Source organism: Emydura macquarii, unplaced genomic scaffold (assembly GCF_026122565.2).
Source record: "Emydura macquarii macquarii isolate MOO-44397 ecotype Brisbane River unplaced genomic scaffold, CSIRO-AGI_Emac_v2 contig_1170, whole genome shotgun sequence".
Taxonomy (NCBI): domain Eukaryota; kingdom Metazoa; phylum Chordata; order Testudines; family Chelidae; genus Emydura; species Emydura macquarii.
Window position 1 is genome coordinate 1,017,726 of NW_027131307.1, and position 14,822 is coordinate 1,032,547.

Here is a 14,822-nt window from a genome sequence, read left to right on the forward strand (position 1 = left end):
GAAAACAGGAATTTCCATTCACAGAAAAATTTGAGGTTTCAAAATTTGTCTTCATTCCACATCCGTATGATGTGCGCAATCTTTAGAAAAACTGCAAAAACACACACACAGAGTCAGTGCCTTCTAGAATAGCCAGAAGCCTGGTGGCTAGGGCACTCATCTGGGATGCATGAGATCCTGATTCAACTTCCTGCTCTGCCTGCATCTCTTTTTGGCCCAGAGAATATTTAATTACTCATGCAAGGTGGAATAGCTCGAACAGGAGGAGGGGAGAGAGCAACTCCATAATCCACTAACTAGGGCCCTCACACCGGCTGTAGGAAACCCAGCTTCTAGTCCCTGTTCTGAAGTGCCCTACCACTGAGCTCTTGGGGGTCTGTCTATGGTTTTGACCAGGAAATTCCATCCTGGACCTGAGAAACCTTCCCAATGAAAGTTTTGTCAAAACCAAAACATTGCCAAGAAGCTCTTGTGTTTGATGAATCAGTGTTGTCTGGAAGAAAAACATTTCATCAAAAAATTCCCAATCAGCTCTCCCGGTTACCCGTGATATGCAAGATATGTATATAAAGTTACTTAAAGACATATAGGAAGTAGGCCCAAAATAACCCCTAAAATAAAAATCTGTGAAAATCTAATTTAGCACACACTATGCTAACATAAAAACACTTGTACATTCCCAGATTTATAAATATTGAAGCTAGAAGGGACCATTACGATCATGTAGTCTGACTTCCTACAGAACACGAGCCAGAAACCACATTCAGGGATTCCTGCAGCAGAGATAATTATTCATTCCCCAACACATAAAGGAACACTGTTGAGCCCGATGAAGCAAGGTGGAGCTCTCTCTTAAGAAGACATTCCAGTTTCATTTCAAAGATTTCAAGTGATGATGAATTTATCTCTTCTTCAGGGAACCTGTTCTAATGATTACTCCCTGGCAAGAATTTACATCTTATTTCCAAATTACATTTTCTAATTTTGATTTCCAAGCTTTGGATTTTGTTACACCTTTATCTTCTAGATCAGGAGTTCTCAACCTATGGGGCTGTGACCAGATTTCAGAAGGGTCACAGTGTCCCTCGCTTTTTCTCCCATTCTTTCCTTTTCCTCTAATAAAAATATGTTTCAATGCTTGTGGTGGAGATAACATTTAACATGTGAAATGAACATAAAACGGATGCAGGAACGCTTGGCTGAATCCTCAGAGAACCTGAAATAGTAGAGCCGTAGAGAGGTGTGAACTGCACCATCCATTGCAATCAAAATCCTTTGACTCTGCCATTTGGTAGCCAAGGAATTTAATATTTTCCATTATGCCACAGAATTCAAGATGATTGCCTTGGGATTTACTTTTTTGCTGCAGTTAGGCACCCAACATTTTGTTTTGTCACCCTGACCTGCTAGGCCTTTTGCGCTCCAGCTCCCCCCTACCCCACAAAAGAGTTCATTGGATTCCAGTGCATGGTCCCCGCAGTGCTCCATGGCCCCAGGCAGCAGGGGAGGGTCACATCCATTCTCTAAAACGATTAGGGGGCTGGAGCACATGACTTATGAGGAGAGGCTGAGGGAACTAGGCTTGTTTAGTCTGTAGAAGGGAAGAGTGAGGGGGTATTTGATAGCAGCCTTCAACTACCTGAAAGGGGGTCCCAGGGAGGATGGAGCTAGGCTATTCTCAAGAGGTGGTAAATGACAGATCAAGGAGCAATGATCTCAAGTTGCAGTGGGGAAGGTCTAGGTGGGATATTAGGAGAAGCTTTTTCACAAGGAGGGTGGTGAAGCACTGGAATGGATTACCTAGGGAGGTGGTGGAACCTCCATCCTTAGAGGTTTTTAAGGAGCAGCTTGACAAAGCCCTGGCTGGGATGATTTACCTGGGGTTGGTCCTGCTTTGAGCAGGGGGTTGGATTAGGTGACCTCCTGAGGTCCCTGCCAATGCTAATGTTCTATGATTCCTCTTGTGACCTTTTCATCACTCTTCTATGATCCACCACTTAAAGCCTGACTTTCCTCTTTGGGAGACTCAAAACAAAACACATCTGGGATGGGGCAGAGGTGCCCCACCCCAGCAATGAGGGGGTTAAGGAGTCTGACAGGCTCTCCACTGGCAATGAAGGGATTAAGGCAAGCCTGTAGACCAGTTGGCCCTGCCCTGCTACACCTGCAGCCATTATTGGGCATGGGAAGAGAGATAGAGAGTCTAGTCCAGTTCAGGGCTGACCAGGAAGGAGGACAGAACTCTGGGTGGGATGGAAGCCTGGTGGCAGCCCTGAGCTGGTGCTGGCTTGCTGGCCAGATCAGCCCTGCTGGAAGGATGACCAGATCCTGGGAAGGGAATCGGCTGAAGAACAGCCTATTTGGGAGACTCACCCTGAATAGAAGGGTGGGGCCCACCAAAGGTTTGTGGGGTGACCCCAATTTTCACTTATGTTTATTTTTCTTCCTCATTACCTCTGAACCTTAAACACCCCAAAAGGGTAGGACTGAAGGTTGCTTTGGCTGGAAGACCAAAGCACCACTATGCTGGACCTTGTTGGGACAGAGACATACAAATGGAGACCCACAGTGGGGTGAATTGTGCCCAGAAGGGCCACAAGAGGGCACCACACCAGCAACCCCATTATAATATCCTACAATGCCAGTCAGTTACTATAAATACTGTAGAACAATGTTTCTCAATTATATTTCGCCATGGCACCCTTGCGCGGCCATGCCATACCCTCCGCCGACAAGTCCAGGAAATCTTCCCCTTTTCGGCGGCGCAGTGTAGGCTGGTTTTGGTGGCGTGCTTTCTAAGCTGTTTTTCGCGGCGCGATCAGCTGTTCCGCAGTGCGATCACAGCTGTTCCGCAGTGCGATCACAGCTGTTCCGTGGTACCATCAGCTGTTCTGCGGCGCACTCACGGCTTTTCGGCGGCGCACGATTTCTGTTAATTTCGGCAGCGCGGTTCCGCTTTTTTGCGGAACCCTTCGACCCAGCGTTCCACGGAACACTATTTGAGAAACACTGCTGTAGAGGGTTTTTCACAGTAGTGGTCAAGGGATTCCCAGATGTGCATGTGGCCTTTGGAAGGGGGCGGAGGGCACACAGCCATTTGAAGACCAACTTTACTAAAGAAACCCATTGAATTCTTCGAGTGAAAATATATAGACTTATAGAATCATAGGACTGTTCTGTTGATGTCAGTGCGGTAAACATGAAACTACTCCAAGCATCAGACTTAGTGTCACTGCAAACAGCGAAAGCTGCCAAGACTCAAATAATTCAGAGAATACTGATTGTGTCTTGTGCTTCAGATGTCATCCGTGTTATGTTGGGACTTGCTGCTAGCAATCAAGGTCACAGAAGTTCCCCTCTCCAAAGATGCAGTCAGATAACAAGTGACATGGCAGATGCTGAGTAACAGCTGTGTAGAAGAGTTCAGAAAAGCCAGTACTTCTCAGTACAATGGGAGGACACTACAGATGTGTCTTCTTGTGCACAACTTTTATCTGTTATCCACTCTGAGTGAGAAGAATCCATGCAAGAGGACTATCTGTTTCACCTTCCATTGACAATATGTGCTACAAGGACAGATCTTTGAAGCTATCCAACAAGCATTTCTTGCAGGTGAGTTGGATAGGCTGATAAGGTTGATATTTGCATTGGTGGTGCCTGATCTATGACAGAAAAACACAGCAGTCTTGGACTAGAATTCAGTCTATTGCACACATTGTTCAATTCTCCAGAAGCTTTTGTGAACTGGAAAGGAACTTGAGGAGTGTGTAAAAGTTTTAAACCCATCTCTCCACTGTTTGATATGAAGAAATGGGCATTCTGCATCAGCAGATCCTCTTCACTAGCATTCATTTGGCAAAGTTTTCAATTACTTGTTTAAGCCCAGAGAAGATGCAAGGAATTTTTTTTCTGCATGTGGCTCTTTTGTAGAATCCTCACTGAGAAGCACTGACTGACACTGAATGCTTCTCTCAGGGGTGGGATACACAATGGAGTATCAAGTTGGGGGTCATGAACAGGTGTCAAGGGTTGCGGCCACACTGCCCTTACCTGGGTTTTGTGGAACATTTGATGGAGGAGGGCCTGTATAATTTAAATGGTCTCCACCTCAGTAGAACGGGGGACAACCTTCGGGGGAAAGGCTGGCTACAGCAGTCAGGAGAGGATTAAATAAAAACAAAAGGGAAGGGTAAAAAGAGGGAAGATATGAGCACTCAGCACAAAATCAAGATGTTGAGAACAAAGTTAAGGAACCAAAGGACATGAGGAGAAGAAATTCTTTAATTGCCTATATAACAATGTTAGGAGTCTGGGTAACAAGGAAGAGGAATTGGAATTGCTCATTTATGAGCATAAATTTGATCTAGTTGGTATTACTGAATCCTGGTGAGATGATTCACACAATATGAATGTTAAAATTAATGTTTAAAACTGTTACAGGGCTGTCCGATCCGGCCCGGTCGCTGCAGCCCTTCCTCGGGTCCGGACTCTGGGGGAGGCCGCAGCACCTTCCTAAATGGGGAACAGTTAGCTCTCTTGTGGGTCTTGGCCCGGCCCTCAGGCAGGGCGGGCGAGCAAGCAGTCTTGCGCCCCAGCCCTCAGGCAGGGCGGGCGAGCGAGCAATCAATTGCTCTGACCTTTAGGCAGGGCGAGCAAGTACGCAGTCAATGGCTTCAACCCTTAGGCAGGGCGAGTGAGCAGTGACTAATGGCTCTCTGGGGCAGTAGGGAGGAGGAGGCTCTCCCGAGGTGGCTAGGGAAGGGGGAAGAGGGACTCAGGCCCACCCGTCTCCACTTTGTCCCAGCCCAGGGCCCTAGCAGTGGCAAAGGAGTTTGCCACTGAGTCGGTGGGGCTCCTGCCGCAACACGCCGACGGGGTGCCTCAGCCACTGTCTATTGCTGTCCCTGGGCTACTTCCTCCCCGTATCCTCAGGTACCTGGCTCCTCAGGGTCCTCGTGGTCGCCAGGGTACTCCCTTCGGGGCAGGCCCGCCAGTCCCTCCTCGTCTACAGGTGGCAAGGCGGGTAGCTCCTCTGACAGGGGCAGCTCCTCCAGGTCGCAGAGTTCGGGGGGTGGCTCAGCCTCAGGCAGCTCATCCAGGTCCTGCCCTGTCTCAGGGGGCTCTGCGTCCGGCAGCTCCTCCAGGTCACGTCCAGCCTCTGGGGGTGACTCCCATCGGGATTGCTTGGGGGGCTCGGTCCAGTCCCGTGGGTCAGGGGCCTCAGGCTAGTTGCTGGGCCTGGTGGCCAGGTCCAGCCTCCAGGGCCGGGTGGCTGGGTCCAGCTACGGGAAGGCCCTACCCAGTCTCCAGGCCCGAGTCAGTCGCGGGATGGTCGGGTCTCTGTTCTGGGAGGTAAGCGTCCCTGGGGTCAGTTCGGCTCCACTCTGGCCTAGGCTTCAGCCGGCGGGGCAGCACGTCTGCCTCTGGCAGCAGTCTCTCCCAGACTGAGCTCTGGGGCCTGTCTCTTATACTGCCCCTTCCTGTCGCTGATTGGGCTGGCTGGGCGGTCCTATTACCACCCGGCCTTTTAGTTGCCGGGCAGACTGGCCTGCCGGCCCTATCACAGCCAGGCCTTTCTGTTGCCGGGCAGACTTGTCTTCTGGGCCTGTTCCACTCTGCGACTCCAGCAACATATACAGCCCAGTTGACTCTGGCCCCGGGTTGGGAACCTTTGAGTCCAGCACCAATTGACTCTCCACCACATGAGAGCCATTGGAGCCCCATTGCCCTGCAGTTACCATTGACACCAGAGGCATTTGCCACAGCAAGAGATTTACTCTCTCTACTGATACTGTCCCCAGCCATACGGGAGCTCTCAGCTGCGGCACCAGCAGAGAGAACCTCTGTGGCACTGAGGCTTCAGGCGGCGTCAAAGGGGAAACCAGCCACGATGGCCCACCCATGGTCTCTTCCCTCCCGGCACTGATCAGCACCACTCCACTCTGGTTGCCAAATAGGGAATCCTCGGAGACTGACTCAGCGGTGGAGTCATATATGTCTTGTAGGAGCCAGCACCGTCATTCCAGTCAGCACTGCCCACCTATAGACCCAAACCAGGGCATCCAACCCATGGCATTGCCACTGGGACAGTGGCAAATCCCAGTATAATGGCCTTTTTAGAATCCCTGGGCTTTCCCACCGCAGCCAGGTTTGCACTCCAGAAGGTCATACTCCATAGCCGTGGAGTCTAGAACACCTACTGACGATGCATATATCATGAGCCGGTGCCACGAGACCCATCCGGTGCCGAAGACAAAGAACAGCGCCTTCTACTGGTCCAGACGTCTTCCTCCTCTTCCCTGGATGAGGCGGTCATGGGAACAGACAATGCGCCCTCCCAGGATGATTACATGGTGCATCAGGAGCTCCTAAGGAGAGTGGCTCAAAACCTGGGGATCCAGTGGAGGAGAGCAGAGAGTCCTCCCATGCCCTCATGGACATCCTAGCAGCAACGGGCCCTTCAAGAGTGACATTGTTCCTGAATTATTCTATTATAGACCCCATCAAAGTGTTGTGGCAGATCCCAGCACCCCTTCAGCCGATGACAAAGAAAAATGAAAAGAAATACTTCGCCCAGGCTGAGGATTACAAATTTCTGTACACATACCCACCACTGGGCTTGTTGATTGTGTCAGCAGCCAATTAGCGGGAATGGCAAGACCAACGGGGACCAACACCCAAGGGCAAGGATGTCAAAAAATTAGACCTGTTGGATAGAAAGGTCTATTCAACAGTTGGCATTCAGCTCAGGGTCACAAATCAGAAGGTGCTCCTGAGCAGGTACAATTTCAATTCCTGGGGCTCTGTGCTGAATGGTGTTCCCATTCGGCCTGTCAGCGGCCCCTCAGGTGTTCATGAGGTGCATGGCAGTCATCACAGTCTTCCTGAGGAGGCAAAGGGTTCAGGTCGATGACTGGCTGTTCAGAAGTTGGTGGAGTCCGATGTGAAGCTAATACAGTCAACTTTCCAGGACTTAGGTCTACAAATTAAAGTTGTGGAAGTCCACACTTTCCCTGGTTCAAAGGATAGAATTCATTGGGGCGATCCTTGACTCAGTTCAGGCCAGGGCTTCTCTCCCAGAAGCATGGTTCCAAGCAATAGCAATGCTTATAGAGAGCCTGAGAAATCACCCCATCACCATGGCAAGAAATTGCTTGAAGCTCCTGGGCCAGATGGCATCATGTACCTACGTGGTGGAGCATGCAAGACTGGCTCAGACCTCTTCAGGTGTGGCTGGCGTTGGTATACTCAGCAAGCTGACACCATTTCGATTAGTGGAGGAGGGGGAGTTCCCAAAGGCTGCTCTTGAGATAGAAATGCCAAGAAACACTGACCTATGGGGTAATGGGATAACATGTCCCAGCAAACATTTCATTGAAACTAGTATATCGCTCTCAGAAAGTTTCAGTTTTGGCAAATGGGGATTTTCCAATGAAAAATACCATTTAATTGAAAAATTCCTGAGCGCTCTTAACCTCGTGTCCTCTAACGCTTCCATCCAGATTCCCCAGCCAAACTTCCTTCTCTTCTTATCTCCACCAGCCAAATTTAAAACTTGATTTACTATGAATATATAAAAAATGAAGCCTATTAAGACCTAAAATAAATGTGCACAGAAAGAAGAAATTTTTATGAAGTACTTCAAATACAGTGGTACATGAACCAATTAATTTGAGAAACCACTGGTGCAGAGATTCCTGGAATTACCATAATTCTAAATGGATTTTATATTGCTACACATTGTATTTAGAGATTGATGATTTTCCTGAATGGGTTTTCCAGCCTTATAACATTACCAGTTGATATAATAGAGTTTCAGCTTGTTGCGTGAATGGATTTGATTTCACTTGGATTTTCCAAGACTTTCCCAGACACTCTCCAACCTCAGCTAATCCCCCAAGCAGCACTGCCGCCTCGCCATGTGGTGTCCATGTGCCATCTCTTGGCAGTTTTACTCATTACTTGAGAGATCTGTGTGTTTTGGTACCATTCTAGCCCATCAGAAATGTACTTCCTTGGTGTGAGCTAATATCTAGTGTGTTATTGTTGCCAAGGCTAGGCCTACTCTGGTTCACAGCCTTTGGTTCACTGATAGTTATGCCTAGGGCTCCAGAAAGGCCTACAATAGCAACTCCATGAAGTCCACTACGGACTTCACTATTGCTATTGATTTTATATGGAAGGTGCTCTGATATTATGGTGATAAACCATAAAATAAGGTAAATTGAATGTTGTGATATTTTGTTTTATTGTTGTATTTCTAATGTTTGTATTTTGATTCATGAGATCTGTCCCTTTAAGAAGAGAGTGGATCACTTACAGGGTTTGTTTGGAGGAGACTGAGCAGCATGTGGGAGATTATGCCTGTATTTGCAGAGTGAAATTCTCTGGCTGCATTAGCCCCAGAAAGATCAGAATTTGATTTAATAGACTTCTCTTTCCAGAAAATAAGCAAGCTTCATTTGTGAAGGTTTAATAACACTGGCGCTTATGAGGGCACTGGATGCCTCAGGAGATTGCTAATGAGCTACACAGCCTCTTACCTATAAATTACCACTATGAATCCAGCCCACTCAGTAGGGTTCAACATTTGTTCCTATGTAATGGATGTTTTGTGCCCCCTTTACATGAAATGAATTTGATGGGTCTCAGTTGCAACAGATAGGCAAGAACTGTCTGGGATATGGAGACTGAACTATTCCTTTTACCCCAAGAGGATGTCACCTGAAGTCCAAGCTCAGGCTGGAAGGGCAGTGTGCTGGGGAAGCTTTCCCTGTTGCTGCCCCATAGCAACACAGATGGCTCCATTCACAGGCCTGTCGTACCAATGACTTTCACCAGCACTAAATCCATGCCTTTTTTTTAAAGCTGGAGTTTATTGTTATATGCAAATAAGTTTGTTAAATGAGTTGCATAATGCATGGAGCTGCACAAAACTTCACAGCTCTGTATATAGGATAATATAACCTCACGCCTACTTAGTATTCCCTTATTCACACATGCAAGAATTACATTAGCCTTTTTTATCAGATCATCGTACTGGGAGCTCCTAGCTGGTTTTCAGCATGACCCCTAAATCCATCTCAGAGTCACTGCTTGTCAAGGTACAGGTCCTTTGACTCTCAAATGCATAATCTTGTATTTGGTTACATTACAGTGCATGTTGCTTGATTGTGCCCAGTTTAGCAAGCTATCCAGATTGTCTACGTCACTGACCTAGCTGAATTAAAAAATTGATGTCTATGGCCCCACGTCTGCAAAGCATTTGCCTGTCTTTGAGCAGATGAGTAATCCCACAGATTTCAAAAAGCTTATTCACATGTTGAAAGTCTGGCATGTATCTAAGTACTTTGCTGAATGGAAGCCTAATGGCCTGGCTGAGTGTATTAATTACATTATATGAATTAATAATTGGTTTCACTGACTAGGAGTCTATAAGAAGTCTGTAGCTCTCACTAAGACTGGTGAAGTAGTAAATAACGAGGACAGGTTACTGTTAAAAAGTGATCTGAATCGCCTGGTTAAATTATCACAATCCAACAAAATGTGTTTAATATAGTCAAATGCAAGGTAATATATCTGAGAACAAAGAATGCAAGTTATACCTATAGAATGGGAGACTGGTTTGGAGAGTGACTCAGAAAAGAACTTAAACTCATTGTAAATTACCACCTTGACATGAACTTTCATTGCAGGGCTGTGGCAAAAAGGGCTCATGTGATCCTTTGATGTATAAAAAGGGCAAGCAGAGGTAGGGAAGTGATCTTGTGTCTGTACACAGCATTGGTAAGACCACTACTAGATTAGTGTGTCCAGTTCCCATGTCCACCCTTCAAGAAAGATGTGGAAATACAGGACAGAGCTCAAAGGAGAAGATACAAAAATGATCCAGGGCTTGGAAAATGAGTCTTACATTGTGAGACTTAAGGTGCTTCAACTTATTCAGCTTATCAAAGAGAAGGTTGAGTGGTAACTTGATCACTGCATATAGGTACTTACACATGGAAAAGAGATCCAACAGTGGGAGGGTTTCAAGCTTGCTAGCAAAGACATAACAATATCCAGTGGCTGGAAGGTAAGTTAGACAAATTCAACCTTGAAATAATTCACCCTTTCCTACCACTGAGGATGAAAAGTTTACCAAGGGAGGTGGTAGACTCACCATTGCTTGCAGTCTTTAGAGCAAGATTAGCTACCTATGCTTTAATTCAGCTTCTGGGAGAGATTTTATTACCTCTGTGTGCAGGGCTTAAGCTAAGTGGTACTGGTGGTCCCTTCTGATCTTGGAGTCTGAATCTGTGGATCCTCATGTTCATCCCCTTCCTTCACGCGCCTTCAAGAGAACAGGATCTCCTGCATTTACCTCAACATGCTCATAACACATGCTGCTCTGTATGAAGACAATTACTACAGTAGAACCTCAGAGTTAGGAACACTTCAGGAATGAAGGTTGTTCATAACTCTGAAGAAAAGGTTATGGTTGTTCTTTCCAAGTTTGCAAGTGAACATTGACTTAATATAGCTTTGAAACTTTATTATGCAGGAAAGAATGCTACTTTTAGCCACCTTAATTTAAATGAAACAAGCACAGAAACAGTTCCCATACCTTGTCACATCTTTTTTTTAAAACTTTTCCTTTATTTTTCTGGTTCCAAATGGGGTGTGTGGTTGATCGATAAGTTCATAACTCTGAGGTTCTACTGTATAATAAAATAGCATGCTTCAAGGCTTCAGTCAATTGCGTGCATGGGTCAGGAAGCATTAATTTCCCCCAGTGCGCAATTGGTCAGATGCATTCTCGCTTTTGTGGGGGCAGAGAGGGGAGTTGCCTTCCTCTGCAGCATCAGGGATTGACCAGAACTGGAAACATGACACTTTCCATTATAGATCAGTGTTCTAAGATGATACAGAAAATCCTCTTTCTAGATGTCTGGCTGGTGTGTCTTGTTCACATATTCATGGTCAAACGGATTGCCAGATCTGGGGTCAGGAGGGTATTTCCCAACTGGTCAGACCTTAAGTTTTTTAGCCTTGCCCTGCAGCATGAGGCATGGATCAGCTGATAAGATCATCTGGACATCTCACATAATTAATTCCCTGCCAGTGTAGGGCACTTAGGCATTGGTGGCACCTCATGGATTCGAGTTCTTTGCCTATCTTGCACAATAGTGCACAATGGTCTGCTGAGGACTGGAATGCTTTAGTCTAACCCAGTGGTTCTCAAACTGTGACTCGTGACCCCAATCCCTCCTTCCAGACTTGCTATCTAATTCTCCCATATTCTTTTTTTATTCTTCTCTTGTCCCTTGTCTTCTCCATTGAATATGCCCATGAGAGATGCTGTCACTATGGACAGGTTGTAATGAAAAGGCGAGTCTTGCATTTTGAGCTCAGCATGCTCAGATTTCTGTTCATTGTGATCTCTGGTTTAAAAAAATTCCACAGGTGGGGTCCTCCTGGGGTCCTGAGAAGTCTGGCTCTGAGGCTTGAGATTCTTACTCTGGGCTTCTGTAGAATCCCTGTGGAATTCACCTGGCTCAGGTGGTGGGTCATGCATTCATTTTAATGGGGTTGCCTGGGCAGGGCCAGCGTTAGACTTGCCAGGGCCCAGGGCAGAAAACCAAAGCCCGAGTCCCGCTGCGTGGGGCTAAAACCAAAGCCTGAGCAACTTAGCTTTATGGAGGCCCCTGTGAAATGAGGCCTGGGCAATTGCCCTGCTTGCCACTTCCAAAGGTGGGCCCTGCTTGTAATGCATTTTTTATTTAAAATATTCACTATTCTAAATTAACACAAAGCAGTGGGGTGGTGTAGTAATTTTTGTTGTCAGAAGGGGGTCGCAGTGCATGAAGTTTGAGAACTGTGGGTTAAGCCAAGTTATTGCGCTCAATATAGGAGTAACTGGGTGAAAGCTAATGGACTGTGACATACAGGAGGTCAGACTAGATGCGATTACAAGTGTAGTTGATGAATATATAATATACTTAGATTTCCGTAAGGCTTTTACCTTGATACTACAGGACATTTTGATTAAAAAACTAGCATGATATAAAATTAACATGGCACACATTAAATGGAATAAAAATTGGCTAACTGGTAGGTCTCAAAATGTAATTGAAAACAGGGAATCATCGAGCGGGTGTGTTTCTGATGGGTCCTGCAGGGATCAGTTCTTGGCCATATGCTATTTAACGTTCTTATCAATTATCTGGAAGAAAACAAAATCATCACTGATAAAGTTTGTGGATGACACAAAAATTGAGAGAGTGGTAAATGATGAAGAGGACAGATCACTGAGTCAGAGCAATCTGGATCAGTTGGTAAAGTGAATGCAAGTAACCAGTATGCGTTTTAGTAAACCTAACAAAGAATGTAGGCCATACTTACCGGGCCATACAATCCTAGGAAGCAGTGACTGAAAAAGAGTTGGAGGTTGTGGTGTACAGTCAGCTGAACATGAGCTCCCAGTGTGATCAGGTGGTGTGATCATAGAATCATAGAATATTAGAGTTGGAAGGGACCTCAGAGGTCATCTAGTCCAACCCCCTGCTCAAAGCAGGAGTAACCTCAGCTATATCATCCCAGTCAGGGCTTTGTCAAGCCGCAGCTTAAAACTCTCTAAAGATGGAGATTCCACCACCTCCCTAGGTAACCCATTCCAGTGCTTCACCACCCTCCTAGTGAAAAACTTTTTCCTAATGTCCAACCTAGACCTCCCCAACTGCAACTTGAGACGGTTGCTCCTTGTTCTGTCATCTGCCACCACCGAGAACAGCCTAGCCCCATCCTCCCTGGAGCCCCCTTTCAGGTAGTTAAAAGCTGCTATCAACTCCCCCCTCATTCTTCTCTTTTGCAGACTAAACAAGCCCAGTTTCCTTAGCCTCTCCTCATAAGTCCTGTGCTCCAGCACCCTAATCATTTTTGTTGCCCTCCGCTGTACTCTCTCCAACTTGTCTACATCCTTTTTGTAGTGGGGGGCCCAAAACTGGACACAATACTCCAAATATGGCCTTACCAATGCCGAATAGAGGGGAATAATCACTTCCCGCAACCTGCTGGCAATGCTCCTCCTAATGCAGCCCAATATGCTATTAGCCTTCTTGACAACCAGGGCACACTGCTGACTCATATCCAGCTTTTTATCCACTGTTACCCCCAGGTCCTTTTCTGCAGAACTGCTGCCTAGCTCGTCAGTCCCCAGTCTATAGCTGTGCATGGGATTCTTCCTTACTAAGTGGAGGACTCTGCACTTTTCTTTGTTGAACCTCATTAGATTTCTTTTGGCCCAATCCTCCAGTTTGTTTAGGTCCTTCTGTATCCTATCCCTACCTTGCAGGGTATCTACCACTCCCCTCAGCTTAGTGTCATCCGCAAACTTGCTGAGGGTGCAATCTACCCCATCTTCCAGATCATTAATGAAGATGTTGAACAAAACCGGCCACAGGACCGACCCCTGGGGAACTCCGCTTGTGACCAGCTGCCAGCTAGACATGGAGCCATTGATCACTACTCGTGGAGCCCTTTGCTCTAGGCAGCTCTCTATCCATTTTATAGTCCATTCATCCAACCCATACTTTCTTAACTTACTGATAAGAATACTGTGAGAGACCGTATCAAAAGCTTTGCTAAAGTCAAGGTATATCACATCCACCGCCTTCCCCACATCCACAGAGCCAGTCACCTCATCATAGAAAGCAATCAGATTGGTCAGGCATGACTTTCCCTTGGTGAATCCGTGTTGACTGTTCCTGATCATAAACAGGGATGCATAAACAGGGTATCACAAGTTAAGAGATTTTAATTCAGTATTTGGCACTGGTGCAACTGCTGCTGAAACACTGTGTCCAGTTCTTCTGCCCACAATTCAAGAAGGATGTTGAGAAACTAGAAACGGATCAGAAAAGAGCCATGAGAGTGATTAAAGGATGAGGAAACATGGCTTGCAGTGACAGATTCAAGAAACTCTTATCTATTTAGCTTAACAAAGAGAACATTAAAGGGTGACTTGATTAGTCTATATGTATCTTCTTGGGAAACAAATATTTAATAATGGGTTTTTCGTCTAGAAGCGAAAGAGCTAACAGAATCCAATGGCTGGAAGTTGAAGTTAGACAAATTCAGACTGAAAGTAAGGTGTATCTTTTTTACAATGAGAGTAATTAACCATTGGAACAATTTACCGAATGTTGTAGTGGGATTTCCATCACTTACAAGTTTTTAACCAAGATAGATGTTTTTTCCTCCAAGATCTGCTCTGGGAATTATTGTGGGGTAGTTCTCTGGCCTGTGTTATACAGGAGCTCGGACTAGATGATCCCAACGGTCCCTTTTGGCCTTGAAATCTCTGATGTAATCATCCTTCCTGGTCTTAAACTCTATGAAGCTACAAAAAGTGGGGTGTTATAGTAATGTGAACAAGGCCAATTTGCTTTTAAAAAACTCAGTGGGACTCTAGTCAAATGTAATAGTTGTTATGCCCATCAGTAAGGCTTTATGGAAAACAGATCTAGAATTCAGTATTAGCAAGCTCAAGAGATCAAAAATCATGAGTCACATCCTAAAAATCATGAGATTGGCTCTACAAATCATAAGATGCAAAAAACATCAAACCATGTTTTATAGTCTCGCTTTTGGCTTTTTAACTCCACTTTACTCTTCTGACAATGAATATGTGATAATTTTTGGATGGACATCTCTTTGAACGTATACCTTCAAAACTGAAGAGATGGGCTGGAGGGAAAGCATCCATGCTAGTGGGGAAAAGGGGGACTATGTATGCTAAGTTCTTGTCTTGTCTATAGGAATAATGTCAATACTTAGTGTGG

General features: G+C 45.9%; 1 protein-coding gene across 1 annotated transcript in view; it reads left to right on the forward strand.

Annotated features, from left to right (window-relative positions):
- MMP24 (matrix metallopeptidase 24) overlaps positions 1-14,822 on the forward strand; it is a 250,246-nt gene that overhangs the window by 128,296 nt on the left and 107,128 nt on the right. The window lies entirely within an intron of this gene.